Consider the following 16,668-nt stretch of genomic DNA (forward strand, 5'->3'; position numbering starts at 1 on the left):
AAGATAAAAATGAAAAGATGTAACCGTTTCTTCATTTTAAATAAAAACTAATCGTTCATTAATCTATTTGTACTTTTTCGAAAACTTATAGACCATAGGATATATACTTAAATATAACATATTCGTAACTTTTTTTTTGTCTTCAGCCATTTGACTGGTTTGATGCAGCTCTCCAAGATTCTCTATCTAGTGCTAGTCTTTTCATTTCGGTATACCCCCGACATCCTACATCCCTAACAATTTGTTTTACATATTCCAAACGTGGCCTGCCTGATAATTTTTTCCTTCTACCTGTCCCTCCAATATTAAAGCGACTATTCCAGGATGTCTTAATATGTGGCCTATAAGTCTGTCTCTTCTTTTAACTATATTTTTCCAAATACTTCTTTCTACATCTAATTGCCGCAATACCTCTTCATTTGTCACTTTATCCACCCATCTGATTTTTAACATTCTCCTATAGCACCGCATTTCAAAAGCTTCTAATCTTTTCTTCTCAGATACTCCGATCGTCCAAGTTTCACTTCCATATGAAACGACGCTCCAAACATATACTTTCAAAAATCTTTTCCTGACATTTAAATTAATTTTTGATGCAAACAAATTATATATCTAACTGAAGGCTCGTTTCGCCTGTGCTATTCGGCATTTTATATCGCTCCTGCTTCGTCCATCTTTAGTAATACTACTTCCCAAATAACAAAATTCTTCTACCTCCATAATCTTTTCTCCTCGTATTTTCACATTCAGCGGTCCATCATTGTTATTTCTACTACATTTCATTACTTTTGTTTTGTTCTTGTTTATTTTCACGCGATAGTTCTTGCGTAGGACTTCATCCATGCCGTTCATTGTTTCTTCTAAATCCTTTTTACTCTCGGCTAGAATTACTATATCATCAGCAAATCGTAGCATCTTTATCTTTTCACCTTGTACTGTTACTCCGGATCTAAATTGTTCTTTAATATCATTAACTGCTTGTAAAGATTATAATATAACGGGCATAGGGAACATCCTTGACGGACTCCCTTTCTTATTACGGCTTCTTTCTTATGTTGTTCAATTATTACTGTTGCTGTTTGGTTCCTGTAAATGTTAGAAATTGTTCTTCTATCTCTGTATTTGAATCGTAATTTATTTAAAATGTTGAACATTTTATTCTAGTCTACGTTATCAAAAAAATGGATCCGGTAGGTGGCGCTGGGATCGTGTTATTTCGAAAAAATGTATTTGTGGCCCGTTATAGCTCATATTCAGAATATATATTAGTTAAATTATACGAAATATTTTTGTAAAAAATGGATCCGGCAGGTGGCGCTGGGATCGTGTTATTTCGAAAAATTGTATTTATGGCCCGTTTTGGCTCATATTCAGAATATATATTAGTTAAATTATACGAAATATTTTTGTAAAAAATGGATCCGGTAGGTGGCGCTGGGATCGAGTTATTACGAAAAATTGTATTTATGGCCCGTTTTAGCTCATATTCAGAAATATTTTTGTAAAAAATGGATCCGGCAGGTGGCGCTGGGATCGTGTTATTTCGAAAAATTGTATTTATGGCCCGTTATAGGTCATATTCAGAATATATATTAGTTAAGTTAAAAGAAATATTTTTGTAAAAAATGGATCCGACAGGTGGCGCTGGGATCGAGTTATTTCGAAAAATTGTATTTATGGCCCGTTTTAGCTCATATTCAGAATATATATTAAAGTTAAACGAAATATTTTTGTAAAAAATGTATCCGGTAGGTGGCGCTGGGATCGTGTTATTTCGAAAAATTGTATTTATGGCCCGTTTTAGCTCATATTCAGAATATATATTAAAGTTAAAAGAAATATTTTTGTAAAAAATGTATCCGGTAGGTGGCGCTGGGATCGTGTTATTTCGAAAAATTGTATTTATGGTCCGTTTTGGTTCATATTCAGAATATATATTAGTTAAATTATACGAAATATTTTTGTAAAAAATGGATCCGGTAGGTGGCGCTGGGATCGTGTTATTTCGAAAAATTGTATTTATGGCCCGTTATAGCTCATATTCAGAATATATATTAGCTAAGTTAAAAGAAATATTTTTGTAAAAAATGGATCCGGCAGGTGGCGCTGGGATCGTGTTATTTCAAAAATTTGTATTTATGGCCCGTTTTGGCTCATATTCAGAATATATATTAGTTAAATTATACGAAATATTTTTGTAACAAATGGATCCGGTAGGTGGCGCTGGGATCGAGTTATTTCGAAAAATTGTATTTATGGCCCGTTTTAGCTCATATTCAGAATATATATTAAAGTTAAACGAAATATTTTTGTAAAAAATGTATCCGGTAGGTGGCGCTGGGATCGTGTTATTTCGAAAAATTGTATTTATGGCCCGTTATAGCTCATATTCAGAATATATATTAGTTAAGTTAAAAGAAATATTTTTGTAAAAAATGGATCCGGCAGGTGGCGCTGGGATCGAGTTATTTCGAAAAATTGTATTTATGGTCCGTTTTAGCTCATATTCAGAATATATATTAAAGTTAAACGAAATATTTTTGTAAAAAATGGATCCGGCAGGTGGCGCTGGGATCGTGTTATTTCGAAAAATTGTATTTATGGCCCGTTTTGGCTCATATTCAGAATATATATTAGTTAAATTATACGAAATATTTTTGTAAAAAATGGATACGGTAGGTGGCGCTGGGATCGAGTTATTTCGAAAAATTGTATTTATGGCCCGTTTTAGCTCATATTCAGAATATATATTAAAGTTAAACGAAATATTTTTGTAAAAAATGTATCCGGTAGGTGGCGCTGGGATTGTGTTATTTCGAAAAATTGTATTTATGGCCCGTTATAGCTCATATTCAGAATATATATTAAAGTTAAACGAAATATTTTTGTAAAAAATGGATCCGGCGGGTGGCGCTGGGATCGTGTTATTTCGAAAAATTGTATTTATGGCCCGTTTTGGCTCATATTCAGAATATATATTAGTTAAATTATACGATATATTTTTGTAAAAAATGGATCCGGCAGGTGGCGTTGGGATCGTGTTATTTCGAAAAATTGTATTTATGGTCCGTTTTGGCTCATATTCAGAATATATATTAATGTCGTTCTAATATATATTAGAACATCTACTTCTTCGTTTATATGTAGCTTTATTTCATAAAAATTATTTTTTTAAATATTTTTAACAATTTTAAACATTTTGAAATGTCGATTTGCGAGTTGGTCAGAGTAAATAAGTCTTTCGGTGTGGAGAAACTCTCGCCGGCGTTATTCTACCGAACGACTTGAAAAATTTATAGAGGTGGATTGTGTCAATTAAATGTTATATTATGTAACGAAAAACTATACAGATCGATTAATAAATCGATTTGTATTGCGTTTATTATCAAAGTTTTGCTATTCAAATAAAACATCTGATGTGAACACTGCGTGACTTCCTTGTAAGCCTATTAAATAGCATACACACGGTTTTTTAAATGAAAAAGTACATAAAATTTTATTTCATTAATAACTTCTCATAATTTTTCATGTTTTTTTTATTGTTTTTATTGAATTATTATTTATTGTAATTTTGATTTCAATCAGAGATTAATAATTTATTAATATATCAATATATTTAAATGAAAAAAAAGAAAGTTAAAAAGGAGATTAAGACGGATTTGAACCGATGTGCCTTCCCCTTTTAAGATCCAAATACTTTATTAATTAAAATTTAATATGGCTATAACTCCAGAACCAATAAAAATAAATAACACTTATGATATATGGTTAAAAACCCCTCACAATGAGAAATTAATACTACAGTTAAGAAAAACTTGAAATCAAGATTTTTCGGATTTTGGGCTTTTTTGGACACTTTTGGTACAGCCGAATGCAATCAAAAGGGATGGTTCACAACTAGATGTTACAACAGTCCTAAATCGAAAATTTTAACATTCTATGGCTGATTGTTTTTCAGTTATGTACGTATATATTTTTGAGTCTGTACGTACAGATTATTTTTGACAAATAGTAATTTTCTTTTTATTTGATTAATAAATAGGGTTTTGTATTTTTTATCATGTTTATAATTTGTAGTGATTAATTATACCATTATGTTTTGAATGGTGCTTCAGATGTGTTTTTTTTTATTAAACGATTAAAAAAATTACAACAAATATTTGTTTAACATAATTCTTTTGTTCTATTGTGTGTGTGTTTAGATGAAGGGCACAGTAATGTGAACGTTTTTAAAAAGAATGTTGCTAGGATACAAATATACGATCAACCCTTCAAATGTACACCCCGATTCTACTGCAGGTCCTAAAATTCAAGAAAATGTTTGTGGTATATATTCACAATCATCACCATATTTTCTAAAAGGTAATAATAATTTTTTTATGATAATTATTAGATAATATAACTACTGTTTCAATAATATCAACAAGATCATTTTTCTGACAAATAATCTTTTTTTTTTGTTTTCAGGTACTTCTGTTACATATAAAAATGTTTGCTTAGAAATAAATTCATCCTATTTCAAAGAGCTGTTCGGTGTGACTAATAAATGACGTTACGTGTTAATTCCGTAACGGTAGTAAACATTTTTCTCAGTAAGTTAGTTCTATATTTTTTGTTGGTTTATACATGTTGATTTACAATTATAAGATTTTATTGGAAAATATCCATTTAGTTAATTAATATTCTAATTGATTATTGTTTGAGATTTATAAAATATGTTTTTTTGTGTTTCAGATGCATGAGTTGTCATTTAAGTACTGTACTTATTTTAAAATTACGCAACTGTCAGGACTTCCGAGCTGATTAATATATCATGTTTAATATAATTTAAATAGCGGTAATGTACAGTTTTGTTAGCATCGTCATAATAACTAACAGTTTTTACTTATTATACGATTATTCGGTTTTATTAGATAACAGCCACAGAGATTAATAATACAATCATAAATTTTTGTTTAAGACAATTAAAATACTTTAAAAATTATTTTTTTTTGTTTCAGATGTAATTGTTATCAGTTAACACTTATTTAACCACTCATTTAACTAATCCTTTTCAAAAAATGGATGCTTTCAAGACTGCTTGACAGTGAGTAAAATACGAGGGACGATCATAAAGTAAGTTGCACCCGATCTATGAAACAATTATATATTTATAAGACAAACCTACATATGTATATATATTATTTGACTGCCTGTATTTTTGTGTCTCCATTTATGTGTTGCTCATTCAGTTTAAATAGTGTAATGTAGCACCCAGCTCTCATCCCCTATGCGGATTTCTTTCAAAACATGTGGACCAGCCATGGAATAATGTTGATGAAAATAAAAGAGCTGATGCAAAAAGTTGACGTTTGTGGTTGTCGGTCCACAGATGTGGCACAATTTGAGCACACATGTTGGGGTAACCAAGCTGATCGTGAATGAAATCGCACACACAATACTTTCTCAGACGTTATCTTCACTGGCAATTTCTCCAGTTTTACTGCGCCAGATACTCATTATCATTTCATTCACGGTTTCCGATTAAACCATCGTGTTTTCAGTTAAGTGATCCCAAAAAAAGTGAGCTTGGGATGAAAGTGTGCACCGTGTGTGTTGTGGGGGGTTCACACTATGGCTATTTTGATCTCTCCACCCACACGCATCAGTGGGGAATTCGGGCCTACTGATGGTAGCAATGGTGACCCTAGATATATGATGAACCTGTGAGGAGTGCGGGAAGGACATGTGCTAAGCGAGTCTGGATCAAATAGGCTGTCCCCGGGAAGGTTAACGCTTCAACAGATTAACACGCCGGTATTGTGGAAAAGTAGATCGGCGTGTTTCAATGTAGCGGGAGGGATCCGGACGGATAAGCTCCTTAGATAGAAGCAAGAATAGGTGGGCAAAGATTTTATTCATAGCACTTCAAGCTGATAGTGTTATCCTAAAACACGAAGAACACTCTCCTTGTGGATGCTAAAAACATTCTTGGAGGTTGTGAATGGCTATAAGGGGTGAGAGGAGGCCATTATTAAAAAAAAAATTTATGTATGCCTATCACCATCTCGTCACTCACATTTGTTCTCCCGTTTCCGAACATTCTGCAGGTTTTTATTATCCTGGGGTATATGATATTTATTCTCATCGTATATCTCAACAATTTGCTGAGGAATTTCTCAAGTGTAATTATTTGCTTACAAATATCGGACTACCGAACGCAGTTCTGTAATCGACAAAACCTCTAGAGTATACGGCGTGTTAAACACGATAATGCATATACACTGAATGATGTACAGAACTGCTGCTGGGGGACGGTGAAAACAACAACAAAGCTAGTGCTGCATCAGAACACATTAATTTATTCCTTTCAGTATAAAAGACGGTAAGGTGTAACTCAATTTTTGACGGACTTGTTGAATCATTTACAGTAGGGATTACAATGAGGTAACGTACAGTTTTTTCAGCATCATCATATATTCTATCACATTATACTTATTATATGATTATCACATTTTATTGGATGATACCCATGTAATTTAATTAATGTAATTTATTAATTTTTGTTTTAGTCAATTAAAAACATTTTCTTCAGATGGATGAGTTATCATTTATACCATCTACTTTTGTATAGTTATCTCACTTTCAAAACGTCTGGACTCTCGGTAATGTATCATGTATGTTATTAAATTCATAGTCGTAACGTACAGGTTTTTAGCATCGTCTGGTATTCTAACATTCCAACAGTTTATGGTAGCATGATTGCTAGATAGATTTTACTAGATAATAGCCCTATGTTAAATTAATTTGAAAAAATGTAAAAACACACAATGGAATGTATAATAGCGGAAATCCAATTAAATAACCAAAAAAAACTATAGTAAATACTACTCTTATGGCGGTATAAATACTGTCATAAATAGCTCATTTTATCAGTGCATTATTTATATCTGCAGTTCTATTAGATAGTATATTTTTAATTGAATTCTGCATTTGTAGATTTTGAACAATACTGTGTAATTGTGGCTTTTATATTTAATAGATATGAAATATTTATTTTTGACAAATAGTAATTTTCTTTTTATTTGATTAATAAATAGGGTTTTGTATTTTTTATCATGTTTATAATTTGTAGTGATTAATTATACCATTATGTTTTGAATGGTGCTGCAGTTGTGTTGTTTTTATTAAACGATTAAAAAAATTACAACAAATTTTTTTTAACATACTTCTTTTTCTATTGTGTGTGTATTTATTTGAAGGGCCTAGTAAAGTGTACGTTGCTAAAAAGAATGTTTCTAGGATACAAATATACGATCAGCCCTTCAAATGTACAGCCTGATTCTACTGCAGGTCCTAAAATTCAAGAAAATGTTTGTGGTATATATTCACAATCATCACCATATTTTCTAAAAGGTAATAATAATTTTTTTATGATAATTATTAGATAATATAACTACTGTTTCAATAAAATCAACAAGATCATTTTTCTGACAATTAATCTTTTTTTTTGTTTTCAGGTACATCTCTTACATATAAAAATGTTTGCTTAGAAATAAGTTCATCTTATTTCAAAGAGCTGTTCGGTGTGACTAATAAATGACGTTACGTGTTATTTCCGTAACGGTAGTAAACATTTTTCTCAGTAAGTTAGTTCTATATTTTTTGTTGGTTTATACATGTTGATTTACAATTATAAGATTTTATTGGAAAACATCCATTTAGTTAATTAATATTCTAATTGATTATTGTTTGAGATTTATAAAATATGTTTTTTTGTGTTTCAGATGCATGAGTTGTCATTTAAGTACTGTACTTATTTTAAAATTATGCAACTGTCGGGCTTCCGAGCTGATTAATATATCATGTTCAATATAATTTAAATAGCGGTAATGTACAGTTTTGTTAGCATCGTCATATTAACTAACAGTTTTTACTTATTATACGATTATTAGATTTTTTTAGATAATAGCCACAGAGATTAATAATACAATTATAAATGTTTGTTTAAGACAATAAAAATACTTTAAAAATTATTTGTTTTTTGTTTCAGATGTAATTGTTATCATTTAACACTTATTTAACCACTCATTTAACTACTCCTTTTCAAAAAATGGATGCTTTCAAGACTGCTTGACAGTGAGTAAATTACGAGGGACGATCATAAAGTAAGTTGCACCCGATCTATGAAACAATTATATATTTATAAAACAAACCTACATATGTATATATATTATTTGACTGCCTGTATTTTTGTGTCTCCATTTATGTGTTGCTCATTCAGTTTAAATAGTGTAATGTAGCACCCAGCTCTCATACCCTATGCGGATTTCTTTCAAAACATGTGGACCAGCCATGGAATAATGTTGATGAAAATAAAAGAGCTGATGCAAAAAGTTGACGTTTGTGGTTGTCGGTCTACAGATGTGGCACAATTTGAGCACACATGTTGGGGTAACCAAGCTGATCGTGAATGAAATCGCACACACAATACTTTCTCAGACGTTATCTTCACTGGCAATTTCTCCAGTTTTACTGCGCCAGTTACTCATTATCATTTCATTCACGGTTTCCGATTAAACCATCGTGTTTTCAGTTAAGGGATCCCAAAAATTGGGATGTAAGTTGGCACCGTGTAAGTCGTAGGGGGTTCACACTATGTATATTTTGTTCTCTCCACCCACACGCATCAGTGGGGAATTCGGGCTTACTGATAGTAGCAATGATGACCCTCGACATATGATGAATCTGTGAGGGGTGCGGGAAGGACATGTGCTAAGCGAGTCTGGATCTGATAGGCTGCCCCGGGGAGCTTAAGGCTTATACAGATCAACACGCCGGTATTGTGGAAAAGTAGGTCGGCGTTTTTCAATGTAGCGGGAGGGATCCGGACGGATAAGCTCCTTAGATAGAAGCAAGAAAGGGTGGGCAAAGATTTTATTCATAGCACTTCAAGGTGATAGTGTTATCCTAAAACACGAAGAACACTCTCCTTGTGGATGCTAAAAACATTCTTGGAGGTTGGGAATGGCTATAAGGGGTGAGAGGAGGCCATTATTAAAAAAAATATTTATGTATGCCTATCACCATCTCGTCACTCACATTTGTTCTCCCGTTTCCGAACATTCTGCAGGTTTTTATTATCGTGGGGTATATGATATTTATTCTCATCGTATATCTCAACAATTTGCTGAGGAATTTCACAAGTGTAATTATTTGCTTACAAAAATCGGACTACCGAACGCAGTTCTGTAATCGACAAAACCTCTAGAAGACACGGCGTGTTAAACACGATAATGCATATACACTGAATGATGTACAGAACTGCTGCTGGGGGACGGTGAAAACAACAACAAAGCTAGTGCTGCGTCAGAACACATTAATTTATTCCTTTCAGTATAAAAGACGGTAAGGTGTAACTCAATTTTTGACGGACTTGTTGAATCATTTACAGTAGGGATTACAATGAGGTAACATTCAGTTTTTTCAACATCATCATATGTTCTATCACATTATACTTATTATATGATTATCATATTTTATTGGATGATACCCATATAATTTAATTAATGTAATTTATTAATTTTTGTTTTAGTCAATTAAAAACATTTTTTTCAGATGGATGAGTTATCATTTATACCATCTACTTTTGTATAGTTATCTCACTTTCAAAACGTCTGGACTCTCGGTAATGTATCATGTATGTTATTAAATTCATAGTCGTAACGTACAGGTTTTTAGCATCGTCTGGTATTCTAACATTCTACCAGTTTATAGTTGCATGATTGCTAGATAGATTTTACTAGATAATAGCCCTATGTTAAATTAATTTGAAAAAATGTAAAAACACACAATGGAATGTATAATAGCGGAAATCCAATTAAATAACCAAAAAAACAATAGTAAATACTACTCTTATGGCGGTATAAATACTGTCATAAATAGCTCATTTTATCAGTGCATTATTTATATCTGCAGTTCTATTAGATAGTATATTTTTTATTGAATTCTGCATTTGTAGATTTTGAACAATACTGTGTAATTGTGGCTTTTATATTTAATAGATATGAAATATTTATTTTTGACAAATAGTAATTTTCTTTTTATTTGATTAACAAAAAGGGTTTTGTATTTTTTATTATGTTTATAATTTGTAGTGATTAATTATAGCATTATGTTTTGAATGGTGCTGCAGTTGAGTTGTTTTTATTAAACGATTAAAAAAATTACAACAATTATTTTTTTAACATACGTCTTTTGTTCTATTGTGTGTGTATTTAGTTGACGGGCCTAGTAACTTGTACGTTGTTAAAAAGTATGTTTCTAGGATACAAATATACGATCAGCCCTTCAAATGTACAGCCTGAATCTACTGCAGGTCCTAAAATTCAAGAAAATGTTTGTGGTATATATTCACAATCATCACCATATTTTCTAAAAGGTAATAATAATTTTTTTATGATAATTATTAGATAATATAACTACTGTTTCAATAATACCAACAAGATCATTTTTCTAACAATTAATATTTTTTTTTGTTTCCAGGTACATCTGTTACATATAAAAATGTTTGCTTAGAAATAAATTCATCCTATTTCAAAGAGCTGTTCGGTGTGACTAATAAATGACGTTACGTGTTATTTCCGTAACGGTAGTAAACATATTTCTCAGTAAGTTAGTTCTATATTTTTTGTTGGTTTATACATGTTGATTTACAATTATAAGATTTTATTGGAAAACATCCATTTAGTTAATTAATATTCTAATTGATTATTGTTTGAGATTTATAAAATATGTTTTTTTGTGTTTCAGATGCATGAGTTGTCATTTAAGTACTGTACTTATTTTAAAATTATGCAACTGTCGGGCTTCCGAGCTGATTAATATATCATGTTCAATATAATTTAAATAGCGGTAATGTACAGTTTTGTTAGCATCGTCATATTAACTAACAGTTTTTACTTATTATACGATTATTAGATTTTTTTAGATAATAGCCACAGAGATTAATAATACAATTATAAATGTTTGTTTAAGACAATAAAAATACTTTAAAAATTATTTGTTTTTTGTTTCAGATGTAATTGTTATCATTTAACACTTATTTAACCACTCATTTAACTACTCCTTTTCAAAAAATGGATGCTTTCAAGACTGCTTGACAGTGAGTAAATTACGAGGGACGATCATAAAGTAAGTTGGACCCGATCTATGAAACAATTTATATTTATAAGATAATCCTACATATGTATATATATTATTTGACTGCCTGTATTTTTGTGTCTCCTTTTTTGTGTTTCTCATTCAGTTTAAATAGTGTAATGTAGCACCCAGCTCTCATACCCTATGCGGATTTCTTTCAAAACATGTGGACCAGCCATGGAATAATGTTGATGAAAATAAAAGAGCTGATGCAAAAAGTTGACGTTTGTGGTTGTCGGTCTACAGATGTGGCACAATTTGAGCACACATGTTGGGGTAACCAAGCTGATCGTGAATGAAATCGCACACACAATACTTTCTCAGACGTTATCTTCACTGGCAATTTCTCCAGTTTTACTGCGCCAGTTACTCATTATCATTTCATTCACGGTTTCCGATTAAACCATCGTGTTTTCAGTTAAGGGATCCCAAAAATTGGGATGTAAGTTGGCACCGTGTAAGTCGTAGGGGGTTCACACTATGTCTATTTTGTTCTCTCCACCCACACGCATCAGTGGGGAATTCGGGCTTACTGATAGTAGCAATGATGACCCTCGACATATGATGAATCTGTGAGGGGTGCGGGAAGGACATGTGCTAAGCGAGTCTGGATCTGATAGGCTGCCCCGGGGAGCTTAAGGCTTATACGGATTAACACGCCGGTATTGTGGAAAAGTAGGTCGGCGTTTTTCAATGTAGCGGGAGGGATCCGGACGGATAAGCTCCTTAGATAGAAGCAAGAAAGGGTGGGCAAAGATTTTATTCATAGCACTTCAAGGTGATAGTGTTATCCTAAAACACGAAGAACACTCTCCTTGTGGATGCTAAAAACATTCTTGGAGGTTGGGAATGGCTATAAGGGGTGAGAGGAGGCCATTATTAAAAAAAAAATTTATGTATGCCTATCACCATCTCGTCACTCACATTTGTTCTCCCGTTTCCGAACATTCTGCAGGTTTTTATTATCGTGGGGTATATGATATTTATTCTCATCGTATATCTCAACAATTTGCTGAGGAATTTCTCAAGTGTAATTATTTGCTGACAAAAATCGGACTACCGAACGCAGTTCTGTAATCGACAAAACCTCTAGAGTATACGGCGTGTTAAACACGATAATGCATATACACTGAATGATGTACAGAACTGCTGCTGGGGGACGGTGAAAACAACAACAAAGCTAGTGCTGCATCAGAACACATTAATTTATTCCTTTCAGTATAAAAGACTGTAAGGTGTAACTCAATTTTTGACGGACTTGTTGAATCATTTACAGTAGGGATTACAATGAGGTAACGTTCAGTTTTTTCAGCATCATCATATGTTCTATCACATTATACTTATTATATGATTATCACATTTTATCGGATGATACCCATATAATTTAATTAATGTAATTTATTAATTTTTGTTTTAGTCAATTAAAAACATTTTCTTCAGATGGATGAGTTATCATTTATACCATCTACTTTTGTATAGTTATCTCACTTTCAAAACGTCTGGACTCTCGGTAATGTATCATGTATGTTATTAAATTCATAGTCGTAACGTACAGGTTTTTAGCATCGTCTGGAATTCTAACATTCCAACAGTTTATAGTTGCATGATTGCTGGATAGATTTTACTAGATAATAGCCCTATGTTAAATTAATTTGAAAAAATGTAAAAACACACAATGGAATGTATAATAGCGGAAATCCAATTAAATAACCAAAAAAACAATAGTAAATACTACTCTTATGGCGGTATAAATACTGTCATAAATAGCTCATTTTATCAGTGCATTATTTATATCTGCAGTTCTATTAGATAGTATATTTTTAATTGAATTCTGCATTTGTAGATTTTGAACAATACTGTGTAATTGTGGCTTTTATATTTAATAGATATGAAATATTTATTTTTGACAAATAGTAATTTTCTTTTTATTTGATTAATAAATAGGGTTTTGTATTTTTTATCATGTTTATAATTTGTAGTGATTAATTATACCATTATGTTTTGAATGGTGCTGCAGTTGTGTTGTTTTTATTAAACGATTAAAAAAATTACAACAAATATTTTTTTAACATACTTCTTTTGTTCTATTGTGTGTGTATTTATTTGAAGGGCCTAGTAAAGTGTACGTTGTTAAATAGAATGTTTCTAGGATACAAATATACGATCAGCCCTTCAAATGTACAGCCTGATTCTACTGCAGGTCCTAAAATTCAAGAAAATGTTTGTGGTATATATTCACAATCATCACCATATTTTCTATAAGGTAATAATAATTTTTTTATGATAATTATTCGATAATATAACTACTGTTTCAATAATACCAACAAGATCATTTTTCTAACAATTAATATTTTTTTTTGTTTCCAGGTACATCTGTTACATATAAAAATGTTTGCTTAGAAATAAATTCATCCTATTTCAAAGAGCTGTTCGGTGTGACTAATAAATGACGTTACGTGTTATTTCCGTAACGGTAGTAAACATATTTCTCAGTAAGTTAGTTCTATATTTTTTGTTGGTTTATACATGTTGATTTACAATTATAAGATTTTATTGGAAAACATCCATTTAGTTAATTAATATTCTAATTGATTATTGTTTGAGATTTATAAAATATGTTTTTTTGTGTTTCAGATGCATGAGTTGTCATTTAAGTACTGTACTTATTTTAAAATTATGCAACTGTCGGGCTTCCGAGCTGATTAATATATCATGTTCAATATAATTTAAATAGCGGTAATGTACAGTTTTGTTAGCATCGTCATATTAACTAACAGTTTTTACTTATTATACGATTATTAGATTTTTTTAGATAATAGCCACAGAGATTAATAATACAATTATAAATGTATGTTTAAGACAATAAAAATACTTTAAAAATTATTTTTTTTTTTGTTTCAGATGTAATTGTTATCATTTAACACTTATTTAACCACTCATTTAACTACTCCTTTTCAAAAAATGGATTCTTTCAAGACTGCTTGACAGTGAGTAAAATACGAGGGACGATCATAAAGTAAGTTGGACCCGATCTATTATATATTTGTAAGACAATCCTACATATGTATATATATTATTTGACTGCCTGTATTTTTGTGTCTCCCTTTATGTGTTTCTCATTCAGTTTAAATAGTGTAATGTAGCACCCAGCTCTCATCCCCTATGCGGATTTCTTTCAAAACATGTGGACCAGCCATGGAATAATGTTGATGAAAAAAAAAGAGCTGATGCAAAAAGTTGACGTTTGTGGTTGTCGGTCAACAGATGTGGCACAATTTGAGCACACATTTTGGGGTAACCAAGCTGATCGTGAATGAAATCGCACACACAATACTTTCTCAGACGTTATCTTCACTGGCAATTTCTCCAGTTTTACTGCGCCAGTTACCCATTATCATTTCATTCACGGTTTCCGATTAAACCATCGTGTTTTCAGTTAAGTGATCCCAAAAAAAGTGAGCTTGGGATGAATGTGTACACCGTGTATGTCGTAGTGGGTTCACACTATGGCTATTTTGATCTCTCCACCCACACGCATCAGTGGGGAATTCGGGCTTACTGATAGTAGCAATGATGACCCTCGACATATGATGAATCTGTGAGGGGTGCGGGAAGGACATGTGCTAAGCGAGTCTGGATCTGATAGGCTGCCCCGGGGAGCTTAAGGCTTATACGGATTAACACGCCGGTATTGTGGAAAAGTAGGTCGGCGTTTTTCAATGTAGCGGGAGGGATCCGGACGGATAAGCTCCTTAGATAGAAGCAAGAAAGAGTGGGCAAAGATTTTATTCATAGCACTTCAAGGTGATAGTGTTATCCTAAAACACGAAGAACACTCTCCTTGTGGATGCTAAAAACATTCTTGGAGGTTGGGAATGGCTATAAGGGGTGAGAGGAGGCCATTATTAAAAAAAAAATTTATGTATGCCTATCACCATCTCGTCACTCACATTTGTTCTCCCGTTTCCGAACATTCTGCAGGTTTTTATTATCGTGGGGTATATGATATTTATTCTCATCGTATATCTCAACAATTTGCTGAGGAATTTCTCAAGTGTAATTATTTGCTGACAAAAATCGGACTACCGAACGCAGTTCTGTAATCGACAAAACCTCTAGAGTATACGGCGTGTTAAACACGATAATGCATATACACTGAATGATGTACAGAACTGCTGCTGGGGGACGGTGAAAACAACAACAAAGCTAGTGCTGCATCAGAACACATTAATTTATTCCTTTCAGTATAAAAGACTGTAAGGTGTAACTCAATTTTTGACGGACTTGTTGAATCATTTACAGTAGGGATTACAATGAGGTAACGTTCAGTTTTTTCAGCATCATCATATGTTCTATCACATTATACTTATTATATGATTATCACATTTTATCGGATGATACCCATATAATTTAATTAATGTAATTTATTAATTTTTGTTTTAGTCAATTAAAAACATTTTCTTCAGATGGATGAGTTATCATTTATACCATCTACTTTTGTATAGTTATCTCACTTTCAAAACGTCTGGACTCTCGGTAATGTATCATGTATGTTATTAAATTCATAGTCGTAACGTACAGGTTTTTAGCATCGTCTGGAATTCTAACATTCCAACAGTTTATAGTTGCATGATTGCTGGATAGATTTTACTAGATAATAGCCCTATGTTAAATTAATTTGAAAAAATGTAAAAACACACAATGGAATGTATAATAGCGGAAATCCAATTAAATAACCAAAAAAACAATAGTAAATACTACTCTTATGGCGGTATAAATACTGTCATAAATAGCTCATTTTATCAGTGCATTATTTATATCTGCAGTTCTATTAGATAGTATATTTTTAATTGAATTCTGCATTTGTAGATTTTGAACAATACTGTGTAATTGTGGCTTTTATATTTAATAGATATGAAATATTTATTTTTGACAAATAGTAATTTTCTTTTTATTTGATTAATAAATAGGGTTTTGTATTTTTTATCATGTTTATAATTTGTAGTGATTAATTATACCATTATGTTTTGAATGGTGCTGCAGTTGTGTTGTTTTTATTAAACGATTAAAAAAATTACAACAAATATTTTTTTAACATACTTCTTTTGTTCTATTGTGTGTGTATTTATTTGAAGGGCCTCGTAAAGTGTACGTTGTTAAATAGAATGTTTCTAGGATACAAATATACGATCAGCCCTTCAAATGTACAGCCTGATTCTACTGCAGGTCCTAAAATTCAAGAAAATGTTTGTGGTATATATTCACAATCATCACCATATTTTCTATAAGGTAATAATAATTTTTTTATGATAATTATTCGATAATATAACTACTGTTTCAGTAATACCAACAAGATCATTTTTCTAACAATTAATATTTTTTTTTGTTTCCAGGTACATCTGTTACATATAAAAATGTTTGCTTAGAAATAAATTCATCCTATTTCAAAGAGCTGTTCGGTGTGACTAATAAATGACGTTACGTGTT

Source organism: Lycorma delicatula, chromosome 3 (genome assembly GCF_047948215.1).
Source record: "Lycorma delicatula isolate Av1 chromosome 3, ASM4794821v1, whole genome shotgun sequence".
Lineage (NCBI taxonomy): Eukaryota > Metazoa > Arthropoda > Insecta > Hemiptera > Fulgoridae > Lycorma > Lycorma delicatula.